Genomic DNA, 13718 nt, shown 5'->3' with positions numbered 1-13718 from the left:
ACCTAATGAAGTTCAGTAAGGGCAAGAGTAGGGTCCTGCACCTGGGAGGGAATAATCCCATGAACTAATATAGAGCAGAGGCTGATGTGCTGGGAAGCAGCTTTGCAGAAAAGGACCTGAAAATCCTGGTAGATAAATTAATCATGAGCCAGGAATGTGCCCTCATGGCCAAGAAAGCCAATGGTATCTTGGGGTGTATGAAGTAGAGTATGGCCAGTAGGCTTAAAGAGGTTGTCCTTCCCCTCTGTTCTGTCCTATTGAGGCCACATCTGCACCATTGTGTCTAGTTTAAGTCTCCCCAGATCAAGATGGACAGGCAGCTACTGAAGAGAGTTCAGTGAAAGGCTATGAAGATGATTAGAGCACTGGAGCATCTCTCTTATGAGGAAAGGCTGGGACTTTTTGGTCTAGAAGAACATAAGACTAAAGAGGGACCTTCACACTTATAAATATTTAAAGGGCAGATGTCATAGAACCATAGAATCATAGAATCACAGTATCATAGAAGGGTTCAGGCCAGAAAGGACCTCCAAAGGTCATCTAGTCCAACCTCCCCACAGTCATCATCTAGTTGGGACATCCCCAACTAGATCAGGCTGCCCAGGGCCTCACCGAGCCTCACCTTGATTATCTCCAGGGAAGGGGCCTCAACCACCTTCCTGGGCAACCTGTTCCAGTGTTCCATCACCCTCATAGTGAAGAACTTCTTCCTAACATCCAGCCTGAATCTGCCCTTCTCTAGTGTGAAGCCGTTGTCCCTTGTCCTGTCACCATTACTTTGTAAACAGTCTCCTTCCTGTAGGCCCCCTTCAGGTACTGGAAGGCTGCTATTAGGTCTTCCCAGAGCCTTTTCTTCTCCAGGCTGAACACCCTCAGCTCCCTCAGCCTGTCCTTGTAGCAGAGGTGCTCCAACCCCCTGATCATTTTTGTGGCCCTCCTCTGGACCCTCTCCATCAGGTCCATATCCTTCCTAAGTTAAGAGCTCCAGACCTGCACACAGTACTCCAGGTGAGGTCTCACCGGAGCAAAGTGGCAGAATCACCTCTCTGGATCTGCTGGCAATGCATCTTTTGATGCATCCCAGGATGTGATTGGCCCCCTGGGCTGCAAGCTCACACTGCTTGAAGCCTGCTTATATCCATCTTCTCATCCATCAGCAACCCCAAATCCTTTGTCACAGGGCTGCTTTCTACCAACTCATCCCCCAGTCTGTATTGATAGTGAGGATCGTTCCAGCTCAGGTTCCTTGCACTTGCTCTTATTGAACTTCGTGACGTTCACCTGGGCCCATATCTGCAGCTTCTCCAGGTCCCTCTGGATGACATCCTGTCCCTCTAGTGTATCAACAACACCATACAGCTTGGTGTCATCTGCAAACTTGCTGAGGGTGCATTCAATCTCATTGTCTAGTCATTGATAAAAATATTAAACAGTACAGGTCCCAACACAGACCCCGAGGGGCAACACTTGTCAGTGCTCTCCTTCTGGACTTTCAGCCACTGAGCATCATCCTGTGGATGTGACCATCCAGCCAATTCCTTATCCACTGAGCAGTTCACCCATCAAATCCATATCTCTCCAAATTGTTGAGCAGGATGTTGTGGGGGACTGTGTCAAAGGCCTTTTTAAGTCCAGATAGATCACATCCATAGGTCGTCCCTTATCTACGGCATAGTCCCTTTGCCATAGAAAGCCACAAGTTTAGTCAGGCAGGACATGCCCCTAGTAAAGCCATACCGCCTGTCCTGAATCACCTCCCGGTCCTCCATGTGCCTCAGCATGGCATCTAGGAGGATCTGTTCCATGATCTTCCCAGGCACGGAGATGAGGCTGAGAGGTTGGTAGTTCCCAGGATCCTCCTTTCTACCCTTTCTAAAAATGAGTGTGATGTTTCCTTTCTTCCAGTCCCCAGGGACCTCACCTGACTGCCAGGACTTCTCTGTGACTGGCAACCACATCAGCCAATTCTCTCAAGACTCCGGGATGCATTTCATCAGACCCTTTGGACTTGTATATCTTCAGGTTCCTTTGAACTGCTTTGGTTGGAAAAGACCTTTAAGATCTTTGAGTCCGACCGTTAGCTAACTCTATGTAGTCTGGTGCTAAACTCTGTACCTTAGTACCACATTTATGTCTCTTTTAAACACCTCCAGGGATCGTGATTCAACTACCTCCCTGGGAAGGCTATTCCAGTGCTTGAGAAACATTTCAGTGAAGATGTTTCTTCTCATATCCAATCCAAACCTCCCCTGGTACAACTTGAGGACATTTTCTCATCTCTTATCACTTGGTACTAGGGAGAAGAGACCTACAACCACATTGCTACAACCTCCTTTCAGGTAGTTGTAGAGAGTGAGAAGATATTCCCTGAGCATCCTTTTCTCCAGACCAAATAACCCCAGTTTCCTCAGCTGGTCCTTTTATGACTGTTCTCCTGATCCTTCACCAGCTTCACTTCCATTCTCTGGACACACTCCGGCACTTTAACATCCTTCTTTTATTGAGGGACCCAAAACTGAATAAGGTGTGCTCTCACCAGTACTGAGTATAGATGAGCAATCACTTCCCTGGGCCTGCTTGTCCCACTGTTACTGACACAGACCAGGATGCTTCTTGTAAATGGGCATCACGTTTACCAATTTCCAGTCAACTGGGTCCTTCTCAGTAAGCCCAGACTGCTGAAAAATCATCAGAAATGGCTTTTGCCAGCTCCCTCAGTATCCTTGGCTCTATGCCATCCAGCCCCTTGAATCTGTGTATATTTAAGTGATGCAGCAGGCCACTAACCATCTCCTTGTGGATTAAGGGGGCTTTGTCCTGCTCCCCATCTGTATCTTCCAGCTCAGGGGGCTAGAAGAGAGTATGGGGCTAGTCTCTTTCCAGCAGTGCCTTCCAACAGGACAAGGGTCAATGGGCACAAATCTGAACACAGGAAATTCTATTTGAACATAATGAAAAACTTCTTTACTGTGAGAGTGACACAGCACTGAAATAGGCTGCCCTGAGAGTTTATGGAGCCTTATTCTCTCGTGACTTTCAAAACCTGCCTGGACATGATCCCTTCATCATAGCATTTAACTGCAGCTGTGTAAAGCAGGAAGTTGCATATATAAGGTCTAACTCTTCATTTAGGTTTTAGTTTGGTTTTTTTTTTTTTGGTGTGTTTTTTTTTTTTGTTTGGTTAGGGGTTTTTTTGGTGGGTTTCTTTGTTTGTTTGTCCTTTTTTGTGTGGTGGAGTTACAAGAATGATGGTTGTTTTGCTTGGAAAATATTTGGTGTTTTCAGAGGACATGAACGACAATCGAAAAATTACTGATATATTTAGAGCATATTTTCCAATCACTTTATTCCTTTAGTTTGGGTCTTTTCTGATACAAGAGAAAGACTGCTTATTTGGCCTACATATTTTTTGGATCTTATGACTAACCCTCTGAATCCAGGTTCTGCTACAATTTTTGACAAAAAAAGAAAAAAAAAGGTTAACAATCTTATATTTACATATATTTAAGCCAATGACCTGAGGATTTCTTATTTTTTTAATAAACATTGGATAAGGATTTCCTGAGAAATAGACTTTATTGACCAAGGAATACTATGAAACATACAAAAGTAAGAGAAATGGTGTGATGGTTTGAAACTGTCTTTTTAATTTTTCCTTGCAAAGTTCAAAATAGAGAAAGTGAAAGAATGTAAATAAGTCACTATTGGGTGTAAGAAAGCAAAATAACAATTGTTCTAAACACTTCCATTGGATAGATAGAAATGTTTAAGAACTATTACCCAAAACAAAGTAGGCATTCTGCACATTCTGCGTTCTGCAGTGGGGGCAGTTGCTGGGCTGTCTGGCTGCTGTTTCTTCTTCTCTTCTGGCTGAAGATAACACACTGACCTTGGCAGCTAAGTTAACAATTTTCTGCTTAACTAACTCTGCTTCTCTGTCCAGGGGGGTCTGGGGGGAAGCTCCTGGGAGAGGGAGGCCCTTTGGGAGGGTCCCTTGGGGGGAAGCAAAGGGACTGCTAACACTCTGCTTCCTGTCCAGGGGGTCGGGGGAAGCTCCTGGGAGGGAGGCCCCTTTGGGAGGGTCCCCTTGGGGGGGAAGCAAAGGGAGATCGGTTGTGTTTTTCTGTTGATTGTATATATTTGTGAATGTTGTGAATTTTGTATATTTGTACATATTCATTGCATTTCATTGTAGATTTTAGACTCTGCTTGTAAATACAGCTTTTCATTTGCTTCCAGACTGAGCTAGCCTGGTTATTGTTGGTGGGGGGGAATTTCACCTCACACCGACACAAATGGATAAATTCAATATTTTTTACTAATACGGGGAAAAAAAACAGTCAGATAAACAAAACAACTTAAAGCTGTTTAACAGCAATTGTAAAACAAATAAACATGTAATTATTCTTTGGTATAAGCAATCACTGGAGGAAAACAGAATATGAGACTATAATGGTTTCATATGAAGTGGTTTCTGCATACTGGCAAAGAAATATTTGAATTCCATATGTTGTGCTGTCAGATATTTTGAAGTGTAAGCAGTGGTATATTGGAGGTTTTCAAGAAAAAAAGAATCAGCATTTGAAAAGCCAGTGCATCTTGGGTTTAAAGATGATTTCCTATAACATACTATGTTAGGAGTCCACACACTAAGTTTTTATTTTTGTAGGCTTTATGATCTTGATGACGTACATTGGGTAAAAAGATGGATATGTTCCAGTTAGATGTAGTGACATATTTTCATTTTTATTCAGCACTAGATGGCACTCTGAATTTAAACTGTCATACATTTTTTCTTTTCAGGGAAGGTGTTACCTTTTTAGATAATTACAATTCATCATACAGATTAATCAAATAATTTAACTCTTTCCCTATGTCAGTAGTAGGATGTCTCCTAAGGCCTATTAATGTGCTATCAAATAATAAAGAAAGAATCAGTCAATTTATGATACACTGAGATACTTCCATTGAAATTCAAAAGCTTCTTTGATCTAAAAAAGCAGAGCATTTGATACTATGTATGTGCTTGTTCAAATATACTAGGTTGCTTAATGTAAAAATCAAAAATATTTAGAACTTGAATTTAAGTTCAACCAATAGCCTGTGCTGTAAACCGGTGAGAAATTCATAGAATTCTCACTGCTGTCTATCTGTAATTCTTATTCAATACACTAAATCATCTTGGATAGCTAGCTTTAGATCAAGCTACTTTATCATAAATGGTCTTTGTATCCATAATTATATAATATATCCATAATTATGAAATATATATATATATATGTATAAAAAATAAAAAAAGAATATCCTATTACCCGTAAGCTTGCTACATTTTGTAAGAGATAATTTTTCCCCTGGATACTGTACTAGATGTCTAAAATTTACACTGACTGTTTTTAGTTTTGTAATACGATACTTATTTTTAAATGCTCAGCTTTTGGAACATATATTTATCTCTGTGTATTGTTGTGGGACTTCAATTTTTTTTTTTAATTGTAAAGCTATAATTTTGGAAGGTAAATAATTTCAAATGGAAACATAGCATTTTGTGATTTTTAATACATTGTAAGAACTGCTGAAGAGTAGTGCATATCTCAGAGTTATAATTTAAGTAAAAAATAGGCAAATTTTTTCACTGTCAGAAATAGACGGGAATAAAGTTTAAATTCTGTACACTGTATTTAGAAAGGTTTTTATGTCCCATGGTTATGAGCTTGGGAGAGTTCTCCATTAACACAGCTTCTACTCACGGTTGCTTATTGTGGTTTTTCAACATTCATCCTAGAACACAGAATCATAGAATCATAGAATCACAGAATCATAGAATCATAGAATGCACCGGATTGGAAGTGATCTCTAGAGTTCATCCAATCCATTCTCTCTGCAGTAAGCAGGGACACCCCCAACCAGTTCAGGTTGCTTAGAGGCCCATCAAACCTGACTTTAAACGTCTCCAGGAATTGGGCATCCACTACCTCTATGGGCAGCATGTAGCTTTCCAGTACCAATAGGACTGTACTATTATTATACTTCAGTTTCACTGGGGTTATTTATCCTAGTATAACTTTACATGTGCTGTTACCTGCTACTTGTTACTAAATTAAGAACTTAAGTTTTCTGTAGAGAAGTATGCTTTATGCTAGTTAAAGACTAGTTTTTGCAAGATATCTTACTGTTACTTCACAGTATAATGTGCACTGTTTCACAGTATGTGTATCAGTTTAAATACCTCAGAATCCAAATGAAATCACAGACAATGAGTAATCAATGTGCATTACTTACTCCTTTATAATATTAGGTTCATAGTAGTTTTTCTCCTAGTTCAGGAAAGATGTCCTGATAAACATGTAAAAGATGTAAACTGATAAACATCAGTGATTGGTTTTATTGATCCTTGATTTTCCTAAAACTCATGAAGAAATGTTCTTTTGACAAATTATTTGCTTCAAATCTCGGTGCTTGTGTTTCCTCTATAATATTATGTAACTTGTATAACATAATGAAAATATATATACTAATCCGATACGTCTGTGACTTTTCTAAGTCATAAATGAAGCTTGAAATGGATCCACTTCTCAGTAAGGTATGAGAATCTATATGGACCTATACATTAATAGGATTAAATATCTTCCAGAATCTGAGTTAAGTCATTTAAGTCTAGCTCTGGTATTTCTGCATTGCAAAGTAGATAAAAACTACTATGGAAATCACAGACTGAAATAAATTCTGTCACATTTGCATGTCATTTGCGTTGTAATCACTTAATTTTTCAAACTCAGATAGCAACAAAACTCAGGATACAGGTACTAAAACCTAAACATGAAAAATAACAAAGAGGTTGGATTAAATTTGGGATATTCTACTCTACAGAATTAAATATTGGTTTTGTTTGATTTGATCCAGTTTGATTTTATTTGATTTAGTTTTGTTTCTTCTTTGGTTATTTGGGTTAGAGTGGCAGATAAGAGGTGGCTGGAGATATCTAGACACTTGTTAAAAAGATTCGCTAAGGCTAAAGATGAAGTTGATGTAAGGAAATGTGTGACTTCTTCCTTCCAAACTAATTCATCAACCCATACAGCATATTCCTACTGTTAGATTCACGTCTAAAGGAATACAAAGTAATGCAATGATACTTGAGATTCTAGTAAAGTTATGAGAGACGTGAGATCACTCTTAAGATATTTCACTTGTGATAAACCATAAAAGAGAAGTCTGTCAATAGCACCACTGAAAAGACATGAAAATCAAATCCATTTATGGATTATGATTGATATTAATCTCACATAGTAGAAATTTCATTCACACCCACAAAAGTCATGAAAGATGCATATTCTAGATGATCTGATTCACATCAAAGACATCTAACAAGATTTCTTAGTTTTCTAAATATAAAGACATGCTTTTCATTCAATGCAAAACTCTTCTGCAGGTAAGGTAGGCATAAAAATGTAATGTGTAATTTACAAACTTGTAGTAAATGGAGTTCACTTTTAGTAACATTTCAAGGAGCCAATTTTAGAAAAAAAGTGGCATTATTTCACAAAATACTATCCCTCAGAATACTTGAAAGCAAACATTAAGTGATTTGTGGAGGTTGGAGAGAGATGCATATTAAAAATAAATTTTAAACCTCTCCAAATAAATAAATTATCTAAATGTCTGAATATCTATGTATGGCTATGTAATCAAAGAATATTTTGGGTTGGAAGGGATCTTTAAAGATTGTTTAGCTCCCTACCATGAGCAGGGATATATACTACTAGGCCACATTACTCAAAGCCCCATTACAATCTGTCCTTAAACACTTCCAGGGATGGGACACCTACAGCTTCACTAGGAAAGCTGATTCTGTTCTCTCTCCTCCACTGTAAAAAAAGAAAAAATCTTCCTTATGTCCAATCTGAATTTATCCTCTTTCAGTTTCAAACCATCACCCCTTGTCCTGTTACCACAGACAGTGATGAGAAGTCTTTCTCTTTCTTATATGTCCCCTTTAAGAAAGGCCACTGCCAATTCTCCTAGGATACTTCTCCAGGCTTAACAACTCCAACTTTCTCAGCCTGTCTTCACAGGAGAGGATTTTCAGCCCTCTGACCATACCTACATGTAGATATACTTTAAAAAGCCCTCTGGATATACTTTAGCAAGTCCATGATTTTCTTGCACTGGCAGCCTTGAACTGCAGAACTGCAGGCAGGGTCTGATCTCCAGAGCAGAGTAGAGAGGGAATATCACCTCCTTTGACTTGCTAGTCACACTTCATTTGATGCAATCCAGGATGGGATTTACTTTATAGGCTGTGAGCACACATTGGTTTTCATACACCCATACCTCCACGTACTTCTCTGCAGGGTTTATGTCAACTCATATATTCCCTAACCTATACTGAGAATTGCCTCAACCCAGGTGTAGGACCTTGAACTTGGACTTTTTGAACGTCATGAGGTTCTTTTGGGCCAACTCCTCAAGCTTGTCAAGGTCCCTCTATATGGTGTCCCACCCTCTAGCATGTCATATGCACCACTCAGCTAGGTGTCATCTGCAAACTTACTGAAGGTTCATTCAATCCCACTATGTCATTCATAAAGGTATTGAACAGTAGCAGTCCTAGAATGGACCTCTGAGGGACATTGCTTTTTACTAATCTCCCTTCAGACATTGACTGCAACTCTTTCCTATTCAATATCTTTATTGATGATGTGGATGAAGGAACTGAGTCCATCATCAGTAAGTTTGCAGATGACACGAAGTTAGGAGCAAGTGTTTATCTGTTGGAGGGTAGAAGGGCCCTGCAGAGGGACCTGGACAGGCTCAATGGGTGGGCAGAGGCCAATGAGATGACACTTAACAAGGCTAAGTGCAGGGTTATACACTTTGGCTACAACAGCCCCAAGCAGCACTACAGGCTGGGGACATAGTGGCTGGAGAGCAGCCAGACAGAGAGGGACCTGGGGGTGCTGGTTGACAGTAGGCTGAACATGAGCCAGCAGTGTGCCCAGGCGGCCAGGAGAGCCAATGGCATCCTGGTCTGTATCAGGAATAGTGTAGCCAGGAGGACAAGGGAGGTTATTCTTCCCCTGTATTCAGCACTGGTCAGGCCACACCTTGAGTATTGTGTCCAGTTCTGGGCTCCTCAATTCAAGAGAGATGTTGAGGTACTGGAACGTGTCCAGAGAAGGGCAACAAAACTGGTGAGGGGCCTGGAACACAAACCCTATGAGGAGAGGCTGAGGGAGCTGGGGTTGTTTAGCCTGGAGAAGAGGAGGCTCAGGGGTGACCTCATTGCTGTCTACAACTACCTGAAGGGAGGTTGTAGGCAGGTGGGGGTTGGTCTCCTCTCCCAGGCAACCAGCAGCAGAACGAGAGGACACAGTCTCAAGTTGTGCCAGGGGAGGTATAGGCTGGATATTAGGAGGAAGAGAGGGTGATTGGCCATTGGAATGGGCTGCCCAAGGAGGTGGTGGAGTCACCATCACTGGAGACGTTCAAGAGAAGACTGGATAAGGCACTTAGTGCCATGGTCTAGTTGATTGCTTAGGGCTGGGTGATTGGTTGGACTGGATGATCTTGGAGGTCTCTTCCAACCTGGTTGATTCTATGATTCTTTGTGTGGATCCAGCCAATTTGTTTTTCATCTAACAGTTCACCTATCAAATGCATATGTCTACAATTCAGAAAGATGTTTTGTGTGATGGTGTTAAAGGCCTTACAGACCTTAAGAAGTATGACATCAGTAGGTTTCCCTTTATCCACCAACAAAGTCATTGCATCACAGAGGGCCATCAGATTAGTTAGGCACAATGTGTCCCTGGAAAAGCCATGCTGACTGCTTATCACCTCCCTATTTTCTATATGCTTCTATGTAGCTTCCAGTTTGATCTGTTCCATAATGGTACTGGTGAGGCTGACTGGATGATAGTTCCGAGAGTTCCCCTTTTTAGAAAGAGACTTGAGAGATGTGGGAAGAGAGATTGTTATTGAAAACGGAGACAAAGAAAATTCTTCAGTACCTCAGCTTTCCCCATGCTGATTTCACTCTGCGTGTGATTCATCCCACTAGGTTTCAGTAATAACAATTAGATTGTAGCTTTCTAGTTTCACAGTGGCTTACAGCTCCTCCTGTTTATTACTGAGCAATGTGTACTGGTATAGAAGCAGTTCTGCTGTGTTATCAACTTTGACACCTTTGCAGAAGAACACAGGCTGTTTCATTTAAGACACCTTACTGGGGATATTAATTCATCTACAGATGGGAATATTAGTCTTGTTTATTTAAAAGTGCAGCTGCTATAAACATCATTACCATTGTTACTCTCATTATACTTTTAGTGTTAAGCCTGATCTGCACCTGCCTGAATTTTAGTAGGCAGTGGAAACATTTGATAGACAAGATATCTGCACAAATATGATTTAGTTTTAATTTCAAAATATAATAATTTCAAGAAATATCATAATTACAACAATTATAATATTCAGCTACTCTCCATAACCTGTTGCCCAGTGGACTGTGATCTCTAGATGAATCTTGAAGAGACTAATTAATGACTGCAGGTGCAGAGGAACTTTGAAGTGTCACACTACCTTTCATCATAAAACTACAATCTTTTACACTGAGTGACTTGCCACGGTGGTAGTTTTTGACCTATCTTTTGTAAAATTCCTGACATTTTTTGCTTTCTGAAAAAAAGCTCTGGTGCTATAGTTTACACCTGGAATGATCAATATTATTTATTAATTATTAACAAAAAAAAAAAAAAAAGGAATATCTCTTTGTACTAAAGAATTTACTTTAAAATACAATTTATGTTTATTGTCAACATACAAAGTTTTTGTTGGTTTGGTTTTGGTACTTTTTCTTTGCTGTTTTTTCTGTTTTTTTATTGTTTTGGTTTGTGTATATGTGTACTGCTTAACTCCTGGTCTACCTATATTCTGTTTGTTAGTCAAATTTCTGACAATATTATAATCAATGTTCAATGTGGAAACAATCCATAGAGACCTAAGTTGTATAACAAAATTATACCAGTCAGGAAACTGGTTTGTACTACTCACTGCTGGCAGTTCAATGTTGTGAGACATATCTGTAGTATTTAAACGTGATACTGTGCTACCTAGGTACTGAAATATTATCTCCACTAAAGATAAATAGGCAGAGAGAGATCTGCCTAATATTCTGTATGTTTCGACTCTTCTGCTGCCCTACATGTCACCTTAAAGACCAGGCTTTAAGTCTGTCTTACTACTTTAAGCTCATAATTCAAGAGCAATACCGAGCAAGGCTTCAGATGTTTTTTTCCCTCTTTGTTTTTTTTTTGGAGAACCTTTTGTTTCTCATTGCATCAGCTAGTCAGGAGATGTTTTTCTCATGTTTAACTACTTGGTTTGGAATGTATTTTTTTTTCACAAGACAAATTGTTTTCAGCATGAGTTGGTTTTGAACTTTTTCCTTCACTTCCTAATCAATATCGAGATCAAGTATGTAAACTAAGCATATATAAGACAGTTTAAGGTACGTTTATCAGGAACTAAAGGTGGATGAGAAATATATCAAGGACATGAAGAGTGTCCTGGGTACTATAAAACATAATTTGAGGAGGTGATTTAGGAGACACGAGACCACAGTGTGCAGTTGCAGACACAGAAATATTTTGCTGAATCATACTCCATGAATATGTAATAGGTAGGAGGAATGATTGTATTAGGTAGGTGTGACTTTGTAAAAGCTCACGTGTAAATAGCCATGAAAACTTTTTGACAGGGCTCATAGGTTGTGAAGTGATCCCAATGAAGCCCGACACTGGTTAAGAAATGCTGCTTCTTATTCACAATAGTCAGATATACATCTAATCTGATAAAATACTGAGTCAGCATCTTGGCTGCCTCTGCAGTTAGAGGAATTTGTGGAAAAAAATCTGAAGAACATATTGCTGAAGTGAGGTATTTCCTTTTCTCCATTTGCAACATACCAGGTTTAGGTGATTTCATAAAACTCTCCAGTGCTCACAAAAAAGAACCAATTCTTTGTTAACACATTAAGGAACAGAAGACATCAGGGTGTGCCAGATTAGTATGCTGGTCATTCTTTGACAAAATGGAATCTCTGAATGACTGGAGAGTGGTTCATCCCACTGAGTTAGGAGAACCAGGACCCAAATTTGATTTAAGTGTTCTACTGACTAAGAATATCACACTTCTTCTAGTAAGGACTGCTGAAGTTATACTTTTATTTTTGCATCTGGGTATGTTTTGAGCTGAAGATAATGTTGTCTGAGTGAATTGCTTTTAAATCAGGTCTATCATGTCAAGACTTCCAAGCAAATTATAGAGATTTTTCATACTTCTGTACTTATCTCTGAAACATATTAAAGTGTAGGCAGCAAGCATCTAGCTGCAATGCTTCTAAACATGAAAGAGTGTATAGGAATAACTATTCAGAAAATGAAATCAAAGTGCCTATTAAATATGAGTATCTCCGGGACCTGGTAGTCTTGCTTAGTAGGTGGGCTGAATCATGTTCTTAAGTAAATTCCTCCCTACTCCATCTTAGGAACACTAACAAGCAGCTTGAACAAACACAGTGTTTAAAGATTTGCTTTTATTTATATCAGAATTACCTTAGGATTCATAAATTGGCATCATGCAATCTGCTCTGATATGAGGTCTGCTTTAGCAGGTATACTGTTAGGTTTCCTGTCAGCTCAAACTTTAATTACTGTGGCTAAGTAAAGTAAATAAAAACATATTGTAATTTGGGAGGATGGAAGAGTTATACATATGTAACTTTTTTTGTCTGTATTTTCTGTGACTTTAAATGTCATTTTTCCTTAGAATGATTCCTCTTCTTTCCTTTTCAAAGCTTACTGTGCTTCTCAGCATGTTTGTTTATTCCAGATGACCTATGCAGATGAAGCTGTACTAGTGCTGATACCCAAAATAGATCTTCATTGTGATGTACAGTCAAATCTCAGAAAAATATAGTTTAAAGGCCTTTTTAATCTAATACACAGAAAAAGCAGAAGCTTCATAATAATGTCTTCCTCTTCTATTTATAGCCTAATAGATTCTTGCTTTGTAAAATACTAGTTCACAAAGATACAGCTGTTTTAGGATTTATTCCAGTTAGAAAAGAAGAATTAATTGAAAGTCTAAAGTTGAAAGTTAATTTTGGTCTAAGAAGGCTGAGCCTACTTCAAGAATGAAGCTATGAAGGTGCAGAAGCAGGCTGTCCCTATGTGCTATAAAACGAGCCAGCAGGGAAAAAGACCAGCAGGGCGCTTGTTCAAGAACTCAGGGGGAAAAAAAGAGCATACAAACTTTGGAAAAAAGGGCAGGTGAACCAGCTAACATTTAACGATATTGTAAGGTCTTGTAGAAAGAGAATCAGAGATGCAAAAGTTCAGTTTGAGCTTAATCTGGCCAATTCTGTCAAGGATAATTAAAAGTGCTTTTATAAATACATTAATAACAAGAGAAGGGTAGGGAAAATCTTCACTCCTTATTAGTCAAAGGAGTGAACATAGTAACAGAAGACAAAAAAAAGGCTGAGGTACTTAACACCTTCTTTGCCTCAGTCTTTTAAAAAAAAAAAAGACTGACTATCCTTAGGGCAACTGGGCTCCTGACTTGGTAGATAAGGGTGGGGAGCAGAATATCTCTTCCTTCCCCAGGAGGAAGTAGTTAGTGACCTGCTGTGCCACTTAGACCCTAACAAGTCTATG

The sequence above is a fragment of the Indicator indicator genome, chromosome 1 (assembly GCF_027791375.1).
Source record: "Indicator indicator isolate 239-I01 chromosome 1, UM_Iind_1.1, whole genome shotgun sequence".
In the NCBI taxonomy this organism is placed as follows: Eukaryota; Metazoa; Chordata; class Aves; order Piciformes; family Indicatoridae; genus Indicator; species Indicator indicator.
Note: the sequence above shows the minus strand (reverse complement) of the source record.